Source organism: Haliotis cracherodii, unplaced genomic scaffold, assembly GCF_022045235.1.
Source record: "Haliotis cracherodii isolate W230 unplaced genomic scaffold, xgHalCrac1.p SCAF_9, whole genome shotgun sequence".
Taxonomy (NCBI): Eukaryota; Metazoa; Mollusca; class Gastropoda; order Lepetellida; family Haliotidae; genus Haliotis; species Haliotis cracherodii.
In genome coordinates, this window is record NW_027266343.1 from 48,087,377 (window position 1) to 48,098,617 (window position 11,241).

Consider the following 11,241-nt stretch of genomic DNA (forward strand, 5'->3'; position numbering starts at 1 on the left):
AGCTTTTGAGTATAGATTTTATTTTTTCCCCCAAGTTTTCTCTCTCTTATTCTGATTGACCCCTTTTTGCTGCTTTTTTTCAAGTCATTGTCATCTTGTCAGTGTGATATTATATAGATAAAGAGGGAAAAGTTCAGGGGCCATCAGTGCATGTGTCGCTGTAATTATGAAGTTGAAAATTGCACAGTCCAGTGTAAACAAGTGTTGACTTGTGTTTTCAGTCGCATATTATTTCTTTATTATTATGTACTGTAGCACTGTTGGTGAATGTATGGTCCAGGAATGCCCCATAAAAAGGCACTACAGTTTAAGGATAGTCAGTTTTTTTGTTGGTGACAGATTTATTCTGTCAAAGTCAGAAGTTGGCAGAGGTAAAAAAAATGACATCAGCCTCAATCAAGGGACCGGTCATTTATTATAGGGGTCGTTGGGTTAGAGCGAATCAGTAGGGACAGCACAAAATATGACAGTCTATAGAGGAGGGTCATTAAAAAAGAATACCCATATTTGGGGAAGGTCATGAAAAAATGCCCATTTTCTAATATAATATAAAATGCTTTTGCATTTTGTCTTTTCAGGGAGGTTCATGAAAAGATGTACAAGGACATGGGGAGGGTCATCAAGAAATATGACAAGCATTAGGGGAGGGTCATTATGTTCAGTACATAAAGCCATAAAAAAACTTCTGAACATATATATGTGTAAATTTGGATACAAATGAGGTCAGTGGATCAGTGATCAAATAACAAAATACTAACCTTAAAGGACATTGTGTCTTTGTAATTAGGTACTGGTTATCATCATCCAATAGATTATACATCATAACATTTGAGTAATTAAACAAATAAAGTTTGTTTTTATCAAATTGAATCAAACTTGCTCAATCTCATTAGAATTGATCTTTCACTCTGAAACGCCTCTCTGCGTGAAGACCTGAGGTCATCTCCATGGTAACTCCCAGTCTAAATGAATGTGTGGGCTCTTGGGCCAATCAGATGTCTGCTTTACAAAACAACTTGCTTTCATTTCTTTTGAAAATTCAGAAATTTTGGTCTTTTCAAAAGAAAACTGCCAGTCTATAAACATAGCCCTGGCAGCGATACCTTTTTGGTGTAGCGCTTAGAAACGACAGGCTGTATAAAATATCTTCAGCAATATACCAGCATAGCTTTTTTTGTTTGCATTCTGAAATCTACAGTTACATTTGTATTAGAGTTAGAGAAATCAGATATTGTCTGATTTCTTTGCTCATTCTTACCTAGAATTTAGAAGCCTTTATGTCCTTGTCTGATAAGAAGTTAACCTAACATGACCTATGGATGTGTCTTCAGATCTTCATGCAGAGATTTATCATATCAGAATACAAGACCCGATGTTAATGAGATAGCAAACTTGGTACAACTGCTTATTACCCTGAGAGTAGTGCCCCTTTAATAGTCCAAGAATATGAGGTTGCAAATGGCAGTTGATTTCTTTGGTCAGGGTGTGCGTACAGTACAAGAAGTCCTCACTGTGATAATTGTTAACTTTACCGGTACTTTGTTTTCATATTTTCCAGTTCACATATTCCAGTTGGATCCGAGAAATCGTTCATGCCAAAATACTTAATGCCTTTGTAAGCCAATATATGTTGAGGATCCTTCTATGGCTTTTAGTGATGGCTGAGTAGACTTAGTTGTATATAAGATATGTGTTACTGAAGCCAGTGAATGTTGCTATCCAATTATATACTGAGAGCCAATAAGATATTACTTTGTCTGTCACATAGTATTATTACTCTTACATATATTTAGAAATATCAGGGAATTCATATTTTGACACATTTTGCAAAAAAAAGTCACATCAATGTAATTATGATTTATTCTTTGAAACCTCATAATGGCCAGACCAGTATTTTTTCTTGTTTCACAGTCTTTTATGGCTATATTCCACAATTCAAGACGAAATATTTTTCAGAAATTGATATTTTTTTCCCTTTCTGATGAAATAAGATATTACCAAATGCATATAAACAATGTTCAAATTAAGCACAAATAGTTTTCTACATTGCTTTATATATTTTTTTTAAAATTCCTTTTTGTTCATGCAGTTAGGTAAGGCTCATCGATAATCAAGACTGAATAGTGATCTTGCCTTGGCTATTTTCTCTATTTGTGTGAGGCTGTATGATGGCTGTCAGAGTCTAACGGTCATTCTGTGCAGGTCACTCATGTACTATTTCACTGTTATTGTTTTTCAAATTGTTGTGTTTGCAAGAAAATATTTATGCAAATATTTGGTCACACGCAGACGTTTGTGCATTCCAGGCATACCGCAGATAATACAGACATTATTTGTGGTGTGTCATATATCTATTGGATCATGTAATAGAAAACATTTAAAATTGGGATGTTATGCAATACTTGGCTGATTCGTTTGCTTCATGTCACAATGGATGAGTATTTCTTCCCTGTGGTCTTCATATGTTGCGCATTTTTATACAAAATAAAAAAAACCCACAGAATAAGATAGCATCCTTGAACTTATTTTATAAATGGTGTGATCAAAATGTTTTGATGTTGCCAAAATTTCTTCACTCCACAAAGCACAAAGTGTGAGAGTTTTAAGAATGCTTTTCTAAAATGTGAAAGAAAGTTTCCTCCATATTCGTCAGCCATCTCTTGCCTAAGTGGTTCCAATTTCTGTTCGAAATGGGTACAATTCATCTTTAACTCTTGGATGCAATTTGGGTGGAGCTAGTTGACAGGGAAATATTCTTGGGCACAGGACAGTCATGGTAGTGATATTGGACAAGCAGTGAATATTTGGTGGTAGTTCAGCAGTGAATATTTGTTGGTAGTTCAGCAGTGAATATTTGATGGTAGTTCAGCCATCATGGAAATTATGTTGATGGGAAAAATATGGGAACACTAAGAAAAGCTTCAGATTATAGAATGTTTTTCTTCATCCAGTACAGATGCTCTCAGCATAGCGTCTCATGCAGTGAATTGTTTACATGTGATATATACTACTCAAAAGAAGTTAAAGAACACCCGATTCTTTCCTATTATTATAGTTATATGTCATGCCAGGACAAACTATGGTAATAGGAAAGAATCAGAGTGAGTGAATCAGACTGAGTTGGGGTTAACACTGCTTTTAACAGTATTCCAGTTATATCGCGGCGTGTCAGTTTAATGTGGGAGGAAAGCCTGAAGTGGTGCAGGTCTCAGACGTTTACCACTTGGTGAAACCCACGAGCCTGGGTATGGTGCTGACAAACCTAGAAACATAATCGGGGCAAACCGGGATTCAAACCCACAATCGTAGGTTTCTGGGTGTCCAAGGGACGCAACTCTGCACAGCGAATCGCGGCACCTTAGGCCACTGGGCCATCTGTGCCCCAAAAAGAATCAGATGTCATGACAGATTATTAACTATAGTAATAGGAAAGAATCAGGTGTTCTTTAAATTCTTTTTAGTAGTATGTCACAACAGTACTGTGAAATCTTTGGCCCTCCCTGGTGTATTGTATTCTGTGTCAAAGGAATATATCTTTAAAAGTGATCCCTTATTTTATTTCATCAGTATATTTTGAATACTGTACACAGATTTAATGCTTTATCATACAGTTGTGTATTGCACCATTTAACACAAAGACATCAGTTTAATAGGAAACTTGGCTTAACAGTACTTGCAGGAATTGAGTAATGGCCCTGTTCTTCAACTTTGTAAGAGGTTTGCTGCCAAATAGGCAGATACCAATTAAACCCTGCCACACTGAGTGTCATTTTAAGAAAATTCTCTTTTAATAATATTTTTGGGGTCTTCATAGAAAAACAATAATTCTGATTATCAAGACCATAAGATTGTGAAATGTGTTTCAAGAGGCCCATGATGGGTGAGTTTAAGATTGTGAAAGATGTGTTTTGAGGAAGACCTATTTTGTGTTCATTACAGAGAAACATGTTTTGAAGAGGCCTGTCATGGGTGATCACTGTGTGTTCTTAGTTTCCATGGTAACTAGTTGTAGATGTTTTGCACACTGTGACTTATTTATACCTTGTGGTTATATCACCTTGATGGTCTGACACATTGCAGTGTAGGAACACAACATGCCACTTGTCATCTTGTGTTACCAAAGTAGGATGTGTGCATAACACTGTCCTTTGCAGGACTTGCTCCTCTTAACAATATAAAAATATAAATGTCATATAAAGTCCAAAGTTGTTAGCTTCACATGAATGAAAATTGGTAAAATTATTCATATTAAGTAGTTTTAGAACTTTTAATTGTTTGTTATGTGTTAAAGGTACCTAGTATAAATTTGTTTTGTTAAAGGGGTACACACAAGAACTTTCTTAGCAACTGCTGAACATTTTCTTTGTTATTTAAACCAAATGTCTAAAAACTTTGGTTGAAAGTCTTTTCTCAATTACTTTAATTTCCATTTGGTAGCCAGCATACCGACATTGTTATACGATTGCAGTGAGAGGAATTTTTAAGGTTCTGTAACCATGGCAAATGTTCATAATTGTTTTCACACTTTTAAAACAATCACCTTAGAATAGATAGACAAGCTGTGTTATGTGATGAACTGTTGCCATGACAATCATCCATATTGGATGTGGTACAGTCATCTCTCGCCAAAATGCGGGCGGGTCCCGGGGTCGATGAGCCCAAGTTATCAGACACCTGTGTTATTTCTAACATGGAATATTGTATGTAATATTGGTCTCTCTGTGCAGAAGGAATCTGTTTCCTGGTAAACTGTTGTAAATTCCAAGGCCAAAAAACTTACTTTTGTTCCTAATAGCCACTTTCTGTCAAATAATGTGCACATATTTTGATTTTTTTTCTTAGGTATATCCTCCTTGTGTCGTTAACTTGGCATCAGCTGTCGTTTCACGTACATCTTCATAATGCATTTCAATGTGAAAGCATCAAGTATTCACACTGCTGGTTGTTCATCATATGTAGCAATGGCACCAGCATGTTTTTTAGATATCATTTTGTAATAATTTTTTAAAGTATATCGGGTATTTTCATATCTTCATTAGATTAGTATTCATTTTCATAAAAATGCCCAATTCTAAGTTAATTCTTTACTGTACATGAGCAAGTGTATAAAGTAATTATCTTGTTGTATGGGGGACGTCCCATTGTTGAATATAAAGGACATATAGATGTTCTAGAGGAACTGGATCAATACTATTATGGAAACTCATGTCTACCAAAGTTCATCCCAGTCACCTCCAAAGTCCTTTATATATCAATATATCTTTCAATATATTCATATATATTGAGAGGTTGGAGGTTATAGGATCATAAGAAGTTTTATAAATAAGACATACGTTTGAGGTATATTTGTACTTTGAATAGAACTTGTAACATAGAAATGCATAATTTGGACATATGTGTTTCCACCGTACTTATCTCGCGGAGGGGTGTGAGGCAGTAGCTGTGAGTCGGGTACATGCATGTGGTCTACGGTTATGTGCATCTGTATAAATGTATATATTTAGTCACAGTTGCATTGACCAGAGTTTCACTGAAAACGTTGAAAATATTTGAAATAACATATCAAAATAATAAATGTCTCTGAACAATTGTTGTGTGTTCTTGTTGTGTATGTTATTCAAATATATAGGACCGTCTCCGTGGTCTAGAGGTAGAGCGTCCGCCCGGAGAGTGAAGGTCCGGGGTTTGATCCCCAGCCGCGTCATACCAAAAGACGTTAAAAGATGGTACTTGTTGTTACCCTGTCTGGCACTCGGCATTAAGGGGCTAAAACAAGGACTGGTCGGCACGGAGTCTGTATACTGTGTCTGAGTGGGATATTCATGTTAACTGCAGCATGGTATCTCAGTGAGCTAGCACTATAAATCATGATCAAAAAAGGATCATTTACTTACGACAATTGAAGCATGGATCAGCTTAAACTATCATGAAAAGAACAAAAAGATCAAAATATTCATGATATTATTATTATCCTAATGTTAAATTTTAATCATAACATTGGTTTGAAAAAAAATACAATTATTTAAAAAGTATCCCTTCAAGTAATTATAGGATGGGCTCAATACTAATATTTAAACTTGTGTGCATACATGAAATATGGAATGAACATATGAGTTATAGGTATTGAATACTAAAGGAACTCCTGTGTAATACCAGTTTAATGAAACAAGTGTACTTTTAGTACTTCAGTAGACAAAAAAAAGTGGAGTTCAGTGATATCATGCTTTTTGGAAAACTGAAGAAACATTCAAGGTAGCATTCCATTCACATTGTCAAAACTGAGTGTTGGTAAGTGTTCTATGCACATAAACTAAATTGTGCGATCACGGAGGCATTCCACACCCATCAGGGGCTTTCGGGTAGCCTAGTGGTTAAAGCATTCGCTCGTCACGCCGAAGACCCGTGTTCGATTCCCGACATGGGTACAATGTGTGAAGCCCATTTCTGGTTTCCCCCGCTGTGATATTGCTGGAATATTGCTAAAAGCGGCGTAAAACCATACTCACTCACTCACTCACTCCAGGCCCATCAACAAAGTGGCATCATGGTGAAAGTATTACACACGTCAACTTGGTGGCATCAAGGTGAAAGAATTCACTACATATCAACTAATTGCCATCACCGTAATGCATTCCACATACATGTATATCATTAGTTCATGACACCCCTTTCTTCTACGTATTTTTCTATAAATCATTCTGCCATTCCTTTTTCCAATCTTTTAATCAACCATTCATTCAACCACATTCAGCCATTCATTATACTATTCTATAATCAATTCCACAATTAATTCTTCCATTCCTATAACCATTCATTCAACCATTCATTCTACTGTTCTCTAAATCATCATACCATTCCTTCTTTCATTCCTTCAACCATTCATTCTACTATTCTATAAATCATTCTTCCATTCATTCAACCAGTCATTTAACCATTCATTCTACTGTTCTATAAAATATTCGAACATTCATGCTTCTATTAATTTAACCATTCATTCAACCATTCATTCTACTGTTCTATAAATCATTTTACCATTCCTTCTTTCATTCATTCAACCATTCATTCTACTGTTCTATAAATCATTTTACCATTCCTTCTTTTATTCATTCAACCATTCGTTCTACTATTCTATAAATCATTCTTCCACTCATTCAACCAGTCATTCAACCAGTCATTCTACTGTTCTCTAAATCATTTTACCATTCCTTCTTTCATTCATTCAACCATTTATTCTACTATTCTATAAATCATTCTTCCACTCATTCAACCATTCATTCTACTATTCTATAAATCATTCTTCCACTCATTCAACCATTCATTCAACCATTCATTCTACTATTCTATAAATCATTCTTCCTCTCATTCATTCAACCATTCATTCAACCATTCATTCTACTTTTCTATAAATCATTCTACCATTCCTTCTTCCAAAGTAATGATACCAGGTGTTCCCGAACCGGTAGCACCCATCACAACCACATGCAAAGACAAGTCAATTTTTCACCTGAAAAAAGACACGAGAACATACAGTACAAGTCAGAATAGGGAATTGCATCGGACATAATGTTTGTCACTGATGCGTCAAATTTGGAAATGTCCTCCACGTGTCCAGCATAAAACTTTCTGAAAGCTTTACTGAGTCCAACAATGTTGTAACCTTGATCACATAACTGGGCAAGACAAGAGCATGCTCAAATGTATCTCAAAAGTTGTAAAATGTAAACGCCAAAGGATGGAGCAGCTGGAATATTGCTCGACATGAAGGGGAAGTTGACTATTGGAAAGTTGAAGTGATCCCTCTTGTCATACAGTCGTGTGGAGAGTGTTTTGTCACTCTCAATCTTTGTGTATAGATCTAAATATGAAACAGATGAAGCGGTCTCACCGGGCTCCTTATTCGAAGGGAATTGGCTATCTGATTGTTATTGAACGATATCAGATCATGGATATACCTGAAGCGTAAGTTAAACTTCTTGGCCAAATTACCTTGTTTTGACTTTGCCAATCCGAGCAGAAATTCCGATTCATATGCGTAAAGAAACAGATCCGCAAGAAGGGGAGCACAGTTGGTCCATGGGGATGCTTACGCCTTGTCTAAATGTCTTACCCTCAAAGTTTACGTAGGTGTTATCAATGAGGAAGTCCAGCATTTCACATATTGTTTCCTCAGTAAACTTCAGATGGCATTTGCTTTCATGTCCTGAACATCTGAGTGAGTGAGTTGGGTTTAACGCCTGACAAACCTAGAAACATAGTTGGGGCGAACCGGGATTCGTAGGTTTCTGGTGTGCCCAATGGACGCAACTCTGCACAGCGAATCGCGGCGCCTAAGACGACTGGGCCACCCGTGCCCAGTTGTCTCAAATATTTTCTGTGAATAAAAGAAAAGTCTTCTCTTGATTGTATTAAGTATTGTGGTTAGTCTTTGAGACAGGGATTTGGTGGTACATTTGTTGGACCCAGCAATATATCTCTCTTTGTACGAGTGTTTATGGTGCTTTAGAATCCAGTACAAAATAGGAATGGGCATGTCTTCAGGTTTCAGAGTCAAGTCAAAAGTTGACAGTACTGATTTATGGTTTGGGCAAATTTCGTCCTCAGTTAACAACCCGGCCTTATATGTGGCATTATTTGATCTGTCAATCATACCAAGTTGATCAAACAAACAATGTAGTGGAGCTTATGTATAATGGTTATGTTATTTGAGGCCTTGGCAGTGCGAACATCTGCACATTTTTCATGTAGGGTAGACAGACTTTGGGTGACAGCTGGCTACGACAGAAGGGGTTTATTCAAATTCCGTTTCTTCTTTTTAAGTCTGTACATTGTGCCAATGACAACATCACGCACTGACTTAACCCACTCTGAAAGACATTCAACAGGTTCCTCTTCTCATTGGGCTCATCGTTTGGCATCCATAATGAAGTTGTGATCCCCAGTGGTAGGATACCGTTTATTCTTCCATTTTTTTCAACTATTCATTCAACCATTAATTCTATTCTATTAATTCTATCCTTCAAACATTCTATCTACTATTCTATAAATCACACTTCCATTCATTCTGCTATGTTGTAACTGTCTACTATTCTACCCATCATTGTACCATTCCTTCTCCCATTTATTCTGCTATTCTACAAAAAATCATTATACAATTCCTACTAGTCTATAAATCATTCTTCCACTCATTTCCCCATTCATTTAACCTTTCGTTCCATTATTCTATAAATCATTCTGACATTCCTTCTGCCATTCATTCAACCATTCATTTTACTATTCTTTAAATCACTCTTCCACTCATCCAACCATTCATTCAACCATTAATTTTAGTATTCTATAAAAGATTTTACAATTCCTTCTTCCATTTATTCTACTATTCTAGATATCATTCTTCCACACGTTCAACTATTCATTCGATCTTCCGTTCCACTATTCTAGAAATCCTTCTACCATTCCTTCTTCCGTTCATTCTACTATTCTATAAAAATCATTTTTCCACTCATTCATCCGTTCATTCGAGTATTCTATAAATCAGTCTACCATTTATACTTCCACTCATTCAACCATTCATTCTAGTATTCTATAAATACCTCACCCATTTATGCTTCTATTCATTTAATAATTCACTCTTCAATTCCATAAATCATTCTACTTTTCTAGAAATGATTCTTCTACTCTTTCTGCCATTTATTCATTCTTCTATTCATTAATTCTTCAGTTCATTCATTGAAGCATTCATTTAACTGTGCTTTAAACCATTCCATCATTCTATCTACTTTTATGTTAGTCATTCTACCATCCTTCTTCCATTCTTTCAACCATTCATTCAACCACATTTATTCTACTATTCTATCAAATATTCGAACATTCATTCTTCCATTTATTTAACCATTCATTCAACCATTCATGCTACTATTCTATAAATCATTATACCATTCCTTCTTCCATTCATTCTACTATTCTATAAATCATTCTTCCATTCATTCTTCCTACTAATCTATAAATCATTCTTCAATTCATTCAGTCATTCTTTGAACCATTCATTTAACTGTGCTATAAACCATTCCATTCTCCTATCTGTTATTCTGTAAGTCATTCTACCATTCCTTCTTCCATACTTTCAGCCATTCATTCAACCACATGCAGCCATTTATTCTGCTATTCTATAAATCATTTCACAATTAATCATTCCATTCTTTAAAGTGAGTGAGTATGGTTTTACGCCGCTTTTAACAATATTCCAGCAATATCACGCTGGGGGACACCAGAAATGGGCTTCACACATTGTACCCATGTCGCTAACGGAACCTGGGTCTTCGGCGTGACGAGCGAACGCTTAACCACTAGGCTACCCGACCGACTCCCTTTCTTAAAACCATTCATTCTACTATTCTATAAATAATTCAACCATTCCTTCTTTTGTTCACTCAACCATTCATTGAGTTTTTGTTTTACTATTCTATAAATCATTCTTCCACTCATTCAACCAGTCATTCAACCATCCATTCTACTTTTCTATAAATCATTATAGCATTCATGCTTCCATTCATTTAACAATTCGTTCTACCATTCCTTCTTCCATATTTTCAACCATTCATTCAACCACATTCAGCCATTTATTCTGCTATTCTATAAATCATTCCACATCTAATTATTCCATTCTTTTAATCACTGTAGCTACTATTCTATAAATCATTCTTCCATTTTGTTTTCATTCATTCTACTATTCTATAAATCATTCTACATTTCCTTCTTCCATTCACTCAACCATTCGTTGAATTTCGTACTTCTGTAAATTATTCTGCCATTCCTTCTTCCATTCTTTCAACCATTCATTCAACCACATTAAGCCATTTATTCTGCTATTCTATAAATCATTCCGCAATGAAATATTCCAGTCTTTTAATCATTGTATCGACTATTCTATATTTCATTCCACCATTCTTTCTTCCGTTAATTCTGCTATTCTAGAAATCATTATACCATTCCTTCTTCCATTCATTCTACTATTCTATAAATCATTCTACAATTCATTCTGCCATATATTCATTGAATCATTTTACCATTCAACAAGTTAACCATTTATTCTACCATCAATTTTTCCATTCATAATACCATTGACTCTACCAGTCTAACGACCTAGTGTACAACTCGTGAAGATCCGGGGTAGAACAGGTCTTCAGCAACCCATGCTTGCCGTAAAAGGCGACTATGCTTGTCGTACGCGACTAATGGGATCTGGTG